This window comes from Salvelinus sp. IW2-2015, unplaced genomic scaffold (assembly GCF_002910315.2).
Source record: "Salvelinus sp. IW2-2015 unplaced genomic scaffold, ASM291031v2 Un_scaffold4507, whole genome shotgun sequence".
Taxonomy (NCBI): Eukaryota; Metazoa; Chordata; class Actinopteri; order Salmoniformes; family Salmonidae; genus Salvelinus; species Salvelinus sp. IW2-2015.
In genome coordinates this window covers 20,085-30,856 of record NW_019945777.1, presented here as the reverse complement: position 1 = coordinate 30,856, position 10,772 = coordinate 20,085, and positions in this window count along the sequence as shown.

Genomic DNA, 10,772 nt, shown 5'->3' with positions numbered 1-10,772 from the left:
CACGATAACATATAGTTGAAGTTGAAGTTTACACACACTTGGTTGGTCAGTTAAATTTTTTCAACCACCCACAAATCTTCTTGTACAAAACTAAAGTTTTGGCAAGTCAGGTCAGGACACCTACTGTTGATCTTACCTCCCTTTGTTATAAGCATGCTACTATTTTGCCATTCTTTCAAGTGAGAACTTGAAACTACTATGTGAGGTTGTAATTTCAAATTCTTTTGGAATAAGATTATTCAAGGATGGCAGTGCAGTAACATGCGAGTATTGAAATTGTTCTTTCCCCCAATCATACCACTTTTAAAATCTTAAAGGACATGCGTCCGTATTTCCATCCTCTATTTCGTGGACATAGTGATTTTAACTGTTGCTACTTGTGCATCGTTACCTATTCTCGACCTCTAAAGAGTGGAATTTATTGTAGTAATTATTTGAGCCTAGGTGTTCATCCCAATGTGAATGCGTAACGGTATTGCCTTTACGCTGTAATGGCATTGTTTCTGTTAAATCTGACACCTCGTGTTGGATTCAACATGTAGACCAATCAATATTAAACAAACCTTATGTGTCATATATACAAAATATTTCTGTTTCTGAATTTTATATAATTGATTATTTCTGTATTGAATTTGCGCCCAGCAGTTTCACTGGCTGTTGAGAGGTGGGACGCTACCGTCTCCACGTGCCCAAGAGGTTTAACTTGTGTTCTTGAGCCAATCAAGTTGTGTTGTTGACAAGGTAGGTGTATGACAGAAGGACAGCCCTACCTTTGCGCATATATATTAAAGACCATCTAAGACGCGCTCTCCAAAGTTCAAGTTGATGAAATAGTCATATGGCAAATGAGCACAGCGTTCAAAAGTATATAAGGAACAAGAATGTGGGAAAAGCGAAAGTCCATTCATAATACCTTCTAAGACCTCGTTCATAAGAATCTCCTGACCGCTAGAACCCGACTCTGTCAATCGACCCAAATGATAATATTTTTGTCTTGGACCACATTACTATATGTACACAATCAAACAGAAAAATCTCATGAAATCAAATTTCTCAAAAATACAGAGTAGTTCAGGCACCATCTTTAAAATGTAATAGGAAGGAACAAATTGCATTCAGTCCGTGATAATCCAAGATGGGCCACAGCCTGTAACTGACTGATATCAATTAGAGAACCACCAATGCCTTACAGCATCAAAGCTCCACCAACCATTATGTAGCCACCACCAGTCACCAGAAACAAAACGCCAGCCCACTTTTTCCCTGGCCAACCGAAGCAGCGCAAGTCTGTGCACACAAAGCTACAAATAGAGCATTATACTATAATTCCGAGAATCATCTATGAGCACTGGTTCTGCCAATGAGAATCTTTCTCAAAGTAACTTTATAGTGTTTCCCTACTATTGGCATAAGATGATAACTCGGTTGTTGTTCTAATGTGTTCTATCCTCCAAGTCAATAAATCTGCATGTTAACATTTTGGCACTAGCATTCGCCTGATAAGATATCCTTTAGATACATTCAGAAATAAACGATTCATGCATATGATTCTTATTAAGGACATACGATAGAAGCACACTCCTGGAGTATTATCACATCCAAAGAATATCTTCCAAACTATATACCAAAGTGATCTGTTAACATTAACTCAAGCATAAAGTCTGTATAACTATAAGTCCTCAAGAGAGATAACTTACTTACATTTACTAAACTTCTCCATATAAGCATACTAACATATTCTCTCCAGTATTTCAAACTAAAAAACTAAACCCAGTAATTATAAAAGCATATCCTAAGGAAGAGACTGAGCCGCTCAGAGCCCAAACCCAGCTCACAAAAGAGAATCTTATTACTGCCCATACGCTATGACGCAGTATCTCTTAACAACATTTAGCCAAGTCTATAAATACAATCCGATAGTTAATAACTAAACATCCTAAATTCATCATTTACCTTATTACATGCCAAAATCATATCCTATAAACTCCAGAGATATGCCACGATACTCCTCAGTGAGAATCCAGCTCACAGATAAATGTGTGTTTTCTTGATCAATTGCCCAATGCTCACTTATATTTATGATCTTCCAATCGTAATGTCTAACATTAAAAATAGCTCTCTCATGTATTAAAGTCTTAGACTCCATATGGATATTATAACAACAAATTCCCCAAAAAGCAACTATAACAGTTGCTCACCTCCATCATAGACGCAAATGTTACAACATAACAGTCATATACCGGATTCAGCAAGAAATTACTATTCAACAACTACCGCAAGTATAACTATATAACTCATACTGTGTAGTTGACTAAACTATTTTGATCACTTTATGGTCTCTGCGAGATAATATTCACCACCGTCAGAATTCTAATGTCTTGAGCCAAACCCATTAAAGGAATCTGCGGAGGATGGTATACAAGCCTCACTTTTCCACATTGGTGGGAACTTGCACTCGAACCAGAGATGCGAACTGATGCCCTACTGTTTATGCCGAACAGGGCTGGCAAAACTGTGACCTTAGTCAAAGCAAGCTCATCTGGCCCCTTATCAGCTAGTACTATAGAGCACAAATTCCCTTGAAAACAACAGTTCTACGTAAAAGAACTGTTCGAACATCTCGGGCTTAAGTAATCTAGTGCCCTAGTTAATCTGCTCCCATACCCATAATCACAGATTCATTCTCGTATATGAGCTGAGTTCTAAATGCTGCGAGCGCTCAAGACCATATTTCCCACTACTCTACGTGTTGGATGTTCTTAGTTTCGTGTCAATTGCGTTTACCCATATGAGTTCTGTGTTTATACTCACAGACAACATTTCGATAAACAGTTTTAGATACTTCAAGTTTGTTTTCTATTCCGAATAATCTAAGTGTAATATATGCAGTATATTACATCTGGATGCTGAGTAAGCAACTAGTCACTCTGGTACGCTATCAGTCCAAAAGGGGAATAAATCGCTGTCGCCCCTATCTCCAAAGAAGTTCAAGACACGAAGGTCAGCCAATTCCAAAACATTTTCAAGCACTTTTGAAATTTCTTTCAAGTGCTAGTCGCAAAAACATCAGCGCGCTCATGGAAAAGAACTGATCATGAGAGTGCAACGCCAGACAGAATGAATATCATCGGAGTACTCATCTGCGGCACAGGTTAAGTCATTATGACTCACCAGCTGCGGAAATTGCAGCCCAAGTAAAGAGCTTTTCCAGAGTTCCTAGAACAGTGTAACAGTACTTGATCCCACAGAGCAAAGGGTTAATTCAGTGAACACACCTTGATATAAGGGTAGGCACATGCAAGCAGATGAGGACCTAGTAAAACCTGCAACAACCACAACAAAGCTCAGGTTTCTGGAACAGGGACTGGGACTGTGAAAGACGATAGGAAGCTTAAAGACACACACAGTGCAAATAGGACATATTTCAATGATACATTAGAATCCCAAATTACTCCCTATTCCCTATATAGTGCACTGCTTTTGCCCACTATTTTTGGACCAGATCTGGGATCCTATGACCTCATCGGTCACACTGACAGGCTTCTGGTTGTGACAGAGCCAGAGAGACTGTATTTCACAACTCTGTCAGACTGTATTTTCACAACTCTGTCAGACTGTATCCACTCGTCACTGCTTACACTCTGTCAGACCAGAGAGATCCTAACATATAATGCTATATGCCATTATATGGACACAACATTCATTACAATGTGGTATCTGCATTGACTTGTGACTGTAGTTTACTATTCGCGTTCCTCTTACCACGACTGGCAACTGCCCTCTGTCATACGGTACATTGAAGATGATCTAGGTACAGATGTTAGGAAAATGACATAATGTGGCTTGTGGCATAATGGGGCTTGAAATATCTGATTCCATGGGCTTTTTTGGCTGTTTTGAGTCACTTCAAACTGCCAATGTGAAAAGGCTTTAGAGGATCTGTGGGACAGAGTGCCTTATGTGACACACACACACACACACCACACACACACACACACACACAACACACAACACACACACACACACACACACACACACACCACACACACACACCACACACACACACACACCACACACACCACACACACACAACACACACACACACACACACACACACAATGTGTCTTCAATGTTGACTGTCTGGCAGAGCTGTGAAATACAGTCTGACAGAGTTGTGAAATCAGTCTGACAGAGTTGTGAAATACAGTCTGACAGAGTTGTTGAATACATGACGAGTTGTGAAATACAGTCTGACAGAGTTGTGAAATACAGTCTGACAGAGCGAGATGAAGCAACGGGAGAGAACTATCAATGGTTTTTTTTACGTGATTCCCGGTCAACCGAGGTCTGGTCAACCGTAGGATCCTGGTCAACCGTAGGATCCTGGTCAACCTTGGATCCTGTCCTGGTCAACCGTAGGATCCTGGTCAACCGTAGGATCCTGGTCAACCGTAGGTCCGTAAGAGGATCCTGGTCAACTGTAGGATCCTGGTCACGGTAGGATCCGGTCAACTGTAGGACCCTGGTCAACCGTTAGGATCCTGGTCAACTGTGGATCCTGGTCCACTGTAGGTCCTGGTCAACCGTAGGATCCTGGTCACTGTGGATCCTGGTCAACTGTGAGGATCCTGGTCAACTGGTAGGATCCTGGACTGTAGGATCCTGGTCAACCGTAGGATCCTGGTAACTGTAGGACCCTGGTTCAACTGTAGGATCCTGGTCAACTGTAGGATCCTGATCAACCGTAGGACCTGTCAACCGAAGGATCCTGGTCAACCGTAGGATCCTGGTAACTAGGATCCTGCCGTAGGATCCCGGTCAACTGTAGGATCCTGATCAACCGTAGGATCCTGGTCACCGTAGGATCCTGCCGTAGGATCCTGGTCAACCGTAGGACCTGGTCAACCGTAGGATCCTGGTCACCGTAGGATCCTGGTCAACCGTTAGGATCCTGGTCAACGTGATCTGTCGTAGGATCCTGGTAACCGTAGGATCCTGGTCAACCGTAGGATCCTGGTTCAACCGTAGGATCCTGTTGTCAACTGGTAGGATCCTGGTCAACCGTAGGATCCTGCCGTAGGATCCTGGTCAACTGTAGGATCCTGGTCAACCGTTAGATCGTCAACCGTAGGATCCTGGTCAACCGTGGATCCTGGTACCTAGGTCCTCCGTAGGATCCGGTAACCGTAGGACCCTGGTCACTGTAGGATCCTGCCGTAGGATCCCGGTCAACGTAGGTCTGGTCAACCGTAGGTATCCTGCCGTAGGATCCGCGGTCAACCGTAGGACCCTGGTCAACCGTAGGATTCCTGGTCAACCGTAGGATCCTGGTCAACCGTAGGATCCTGGTTCAACGTAGGATCCTGCGCTAGGTCTGGTCACTGTAGGATCCTGGTCACTGTAGGATCTGGTCATAGGTCAGGCGAGCCTGGTCAACTGTAGGATCCTTGGTCAACCGTAGGATCCTGGTCAACTGTAGGATCCTGCAAACCCGTAGGATCTGGTCAACTGTAGGATCCTGGTCAACCGTGTAACGAGGATCCGTATCTCATACTGTCATCGACCTAGTCGTCAACTGTTAGATGCTGGTCATCTTGTGCATCTATCTCACAAATCGAATCACGATCGTAGTCAACAGATGACAGACCAGAATAAATAGACAAGAACCTGTGCGTTGGGCCGATACAAAACCACATCGTCAGGATACTGGACCTATGTTAAGCATCGCATGCAAAAATATGTTCTCTGGATCATAGTGAAGTCCAAATATCAATTTTTATTTTATGTCATCTCAAACTCACGTGTCTTTGAGACACCGTGTTAGTTGGCCGGGTATATTGTATCTCACTGGCCAGTAGGTTTGGTACACCCAAATCCATTGATAGCTATCTGTAGTGTACGGCCGGGAGCAATGGCCCTGGTAGTTATGTAATAGTAACACCATCACTGGATGATTATATATATTAGTAATTCCAAGTCAACACCATAATTCCAACCCTAGACACTTGAGCTCTATACACACAACCACACGCCAGTTCGTTGAGGCTCAATAGTGATTAGGCCATCTCGCATTTCGGTGAGTTTGCGCATATGTGGGAGAAATAATTTGTTCTTCAATTGACATCAATTACGAAATAGAAACACAACATCGCGCGAGTAGGTATTGGGCTGGTTGTGTATAGTTCACGGGAGAGTGCATGGCCAGGTAGTGGCAATGTTGATGGGTTACCTGGCCTTCACAAGTCGTACACAGGAGACTCACCGTCAACCCAATTTTGAGATGTTTGGGTATTATGAGTACTGGGATCCATCGAGGATATGAGGAAAGTTTACTACGTACAAGGGTGACTCATAGGCAAAACTATTGGAAACTGAGTGGCTTTACGATTATAAAGATGGATTGGAAGTACAGCGTAACACTAGTATTCGTCGCATATGACAAGCGTGGTAGAGTTAGTAGAGTGTTATGCAATGAAGTATGTGTAGAAAGTAACTCAGTAATCAAGGCCAAAGGTGGCTACATACCATTATGAAGGAATCTCAAAATTGGTAGATTAGTGATTGTGTTTAACACTTTATGTTGGGTATATCTAATAACACTATGTTTGATAGTTGCATTGCTCTAATAAGGTGAGTGTAGTGGTTAACATATTTCACAATTATTTATCGCATTCATATCCCCGAATTTTTTAAAGTCGCTCGAGTTGAGTCGCCAGCTTTATTTTATTGATTGTGCAACAGCGGGCGCGGCTAAATCTTGTTGAATCTGTGGGTGGTTTAAACCAGTATCTTGAATGGGCGCCATTCGAATTAATCTAAGAAAGCCTGTATTTTCGAGGTGCTCATTTGAGTTGATCTCCGCATACCTATTTTGCATTTTCGAATCACGCTGAGGTGTACTTATCCCGTTCCGCTTCTGGCAGAGCTAAAATTGTATAGCGGACGAGTGGATTTTGCCGGAGTTTGTAACTCACAGCCCATGGGAGTGGCATTGATGACAAAACCGAATGGGCCAGAAGATGGTGTGTCGTTCTACTGATTACATTGAACTTTCTCATAGTTTTCACTCTCACATATGGACAGTCCAGTTCTATGCGAGTAATAAGTACAGTAACATTGGATTGCAGAGCTAGTTAATGTGTACCACCCCACTTTGAACTACAGTCGCATAGACATGTGCGGTGCCATTGGCATGGGTAAAACGACTCCTAAACAATGAACCTCTCTTCTCATAAACGCTGAGGCCACTTCCACTTGGTATAAGTTGCTGTCACGGTTAAGTTTCTGTTGGGCCAGGTAGCCTAGTTTTGCCACGTGTAACCACGTTCTGTTGGCTATAGATAATTCCACAGCATCTCCGCACACGGAGTGACTCTATAGCTTACCTTGAGTGTCGTATTGCTCGTTGCTTGGAAGGTTTCTAAGTTTAGTGCGCTTAATGAAACTTTCTGGTGAACGTCCGCAAATATTCTTTTCAGCGCTACCATTGTAAAAGGATTCTGAATCGGACGCTAGCTAGGCTGTGCCTTATTCTATATCAAACGTCTTGTACTGTGTGTAGGTGGACCATTTCAAGGTTTTGATAAGACTAAGTAAAAGATATTAGTCATTGAGCATGCACCACGTATCGGGAATTTAAAAAATCTTCCGTCACCTTACATTACATGAACCACACGTATCCTGATGGTTGTCCTGACACTCGACGTGAGTCGCCTGTATCCTCTCTGGATAATGGTCCTGAAAAATACATTTGGTCTCCACACACCACTCTTCCACTTTGAATTATATCTGTGTTGGTGAGGTTGGTGAAGATCTCGAATTGATGATAGTCGCAAGATTCGCTACTTTCCATGCAACGTTTCAATTATATAACGTGACATGCCGGCAGCAATCTACAATTCTTGAGATTGCTCAAACAACTTGGTCACGATAAGCCACTACCAAATGAGAGGAAGCATGCTGGTCTTCTAGATGCTCAGTTTTAGTTAACATCCAAGATACTTAACATCCAAGATACTTATTAACATCCAAGATACTTAACATCCAAGATACTTAACAGAGTCTTTTGCTGCGACTACTATGTCACCTACTACCACCTTAAAAAATCKGGGGATTTCCTCAGTTTCACTTTGGACTCGAACAAGATGAACTCTGTTTTTCCAAAGGTAAAGTGAGATCTTATTGTTATATAGCCATTTACTGACATTCAGAAGAYCATCGCTGAGRGCTTTCTCAAMCACATTTTTGTCTTTGTGGGAAACCAACATATAAGTTGCTTAGCTTTTGTCAAAGTCTATGTGGATGTATTTGATGGCATAGTGTAAACAGTCCTTGAGGAGTGACGTCACTTTAGCCAGGATCACTGGATGTTATTCTCTACTATCCGGTGGGTGGGTGTAAACAGTACTTGATCCCACAGAGCAAAGGGTTAATTCAGTGAACACACCTTGATATAGGGTAGGCACATGCAAGCAGATGAGGACCTAGTAAAACCTGCAACAACCACAACAAAGCTCAGGTTTTCTGGAACAGGGACTAGGGACTTGTGAAAGACGATAGGAAGCTTAAAGACACACACAGTGCAAATAGGACATATTTCAATGATACATTAGAATCCCAAATTACTCCCTATTCCCTATATAGTGCACTGCTTTTGCCCACTATTTTTGGACCAGATCTGGGATCCTATGACCTCATCGGTCACACTGACAGGCTTCTGGTGTGACAGAGCCAGAGAGACTGTATTTCACAACTCTGTCAGACTGTATTTCACAACTCTGTCAGACTGTATTCCACCACTCTGTCAGACTGTATTCCACCACTCTGTCAGAGCCAGAGAGATCCTACACATATAATGCTATATGCCATTATATGGACACAACATTCATTACAATGTGGTATCTGCATTGACTGTGACTGTAGTTTTACTATTCGCGTTCCTCTTACCACGACTGGCAACGTGCCCTCTGTCATACGGTACATTGAAGATGATCTAGGTACAGATGTTAGGAAATGACATAATGTGGCTTGTGGCATAATGTGGCTTGAAATATCTGATTCCATGGGCTTTTTTTGGCTGTTTTGAGTCACTTCAAACTGCCAATGTGAACAAGGCTTTAGAGGATCTGTGGACAGAGCTGCCTTATGTGACACACACACACACACACACACACACACACACACACACACACACACAATTGGTTTTGTCTGTAAAAAAATAAAAGTAACATGCACCTGTATACGGACAATACTGGCTGTGTATTCTGTTGCCCCTACTGTTGACCAGGATCCTACAGGATCCTGTCGTACCCACAGCAACGATAAATAAACATTCCCAAACCAGGAAACCGTGGATTGACGGCAGATTCGCGTGAAACTGAAAGGCGCGAACCACTGCTTTTAACCAGGGCAAGGTGACCGGAAGCAGACCGAATACAAACAGTGTAGCTTATTCTCTCCCGCAAGGCACATCAAAACAGGGCTAAGTCTCAGACAGAGACAAAATCGAGTCGAAATTCAACAGCTCAGACACAAGAGGTATGTGGCGGGTCTACAGTCCAAGTCACGGATTACAAAAGAAAACCAGCCCCGTCGAGGACCAGGATGTCTTTGCTCCCAGACAGGCTAAACAACTTTTTTTGCCCGCTTTGAGGAACATCAGTGCCACTGACACGGCCCCCTACCAAACTGCGGGCTCTCCTTCATGCAGCCGAGGGTGAGTAAAACATTTAAACGTGTTAACCCTCGCAAGGCTGGCAGGCCCAGACGGCATTCCCAGCCGCGTCCTCAGAGCATGGCGCAGACCAAGCTGGCTGGTGTGTTTTACGGACATATTCAATCAATCCTTATCCCAGTCTGCTGTCCCACATGCTTCAAGAGGGCCCACCATTGTGTCCTGTTCCCAAGAAAGCTAAGGTAACTGAGCTAACGACTACCGCCCCGTAGCACTCACTTCCGTCATCAATGAAGTGCTTTGAGAGACTAGTCCAAGACCATATCACTCCACCCTACGGACACCCTAGACCCACTCCAATTTGCTTACCGACGCCAATAGGTTCCACAGACGACAGCATCGCAACCAACTTCCACACTCCCTAACCCATCTGGACAAGAGGAATACCCATGTGAGATGCTGGTTCATCGATTACAGCTCAGCATTTAACACCATAAGTACCCTCCAAACTCGTCATCAAGCTCGAGACCCTGGGGTCTCGACCCCGCCCTGTCACTGGGTCCCTGGAACTTCCGTGACGGGCCGCCCCCAGGTGGTGAGGGTAGGTAACAACAGTGGGTCCATCGCCTCTTCCGCTTCGCTCCTCAGGTAGTATCACATTTTCACATTCTCATTTCATTTCATTACAGTACAACGGTTTGATTTGTATAATCTTAGCTAGCTACTTAGCCGTCTTTGTATCAAAGATAATTGCCGTAGCTAGCCAGCTATTCTTCGTTCTTTTAACGTAACTTTAACGTAACGTAGTCAACCGTGCTACCTAGCCAGCTTCGTTCTACTCCTTCCGCGTCCTCAGTAGTATCACATTTTCACATTCTCATTTCATTTCATTTACAGTACAACGGTTTGGATTGTTTAATCTTAGCATAGTACTTTAGCCGTCTTGTATCAAAGATAATTGGCTAGCTAGCCAGCTATTCTTCCGTTCTTTTAACGTCAACTTTTAACGTAACAGTAAGTCATACAACTGCTACCTAGCCAGCTAGAGCCACGAGAACCACCAAACACTGGGTAGTAACCTATGTACATCATACGAAAG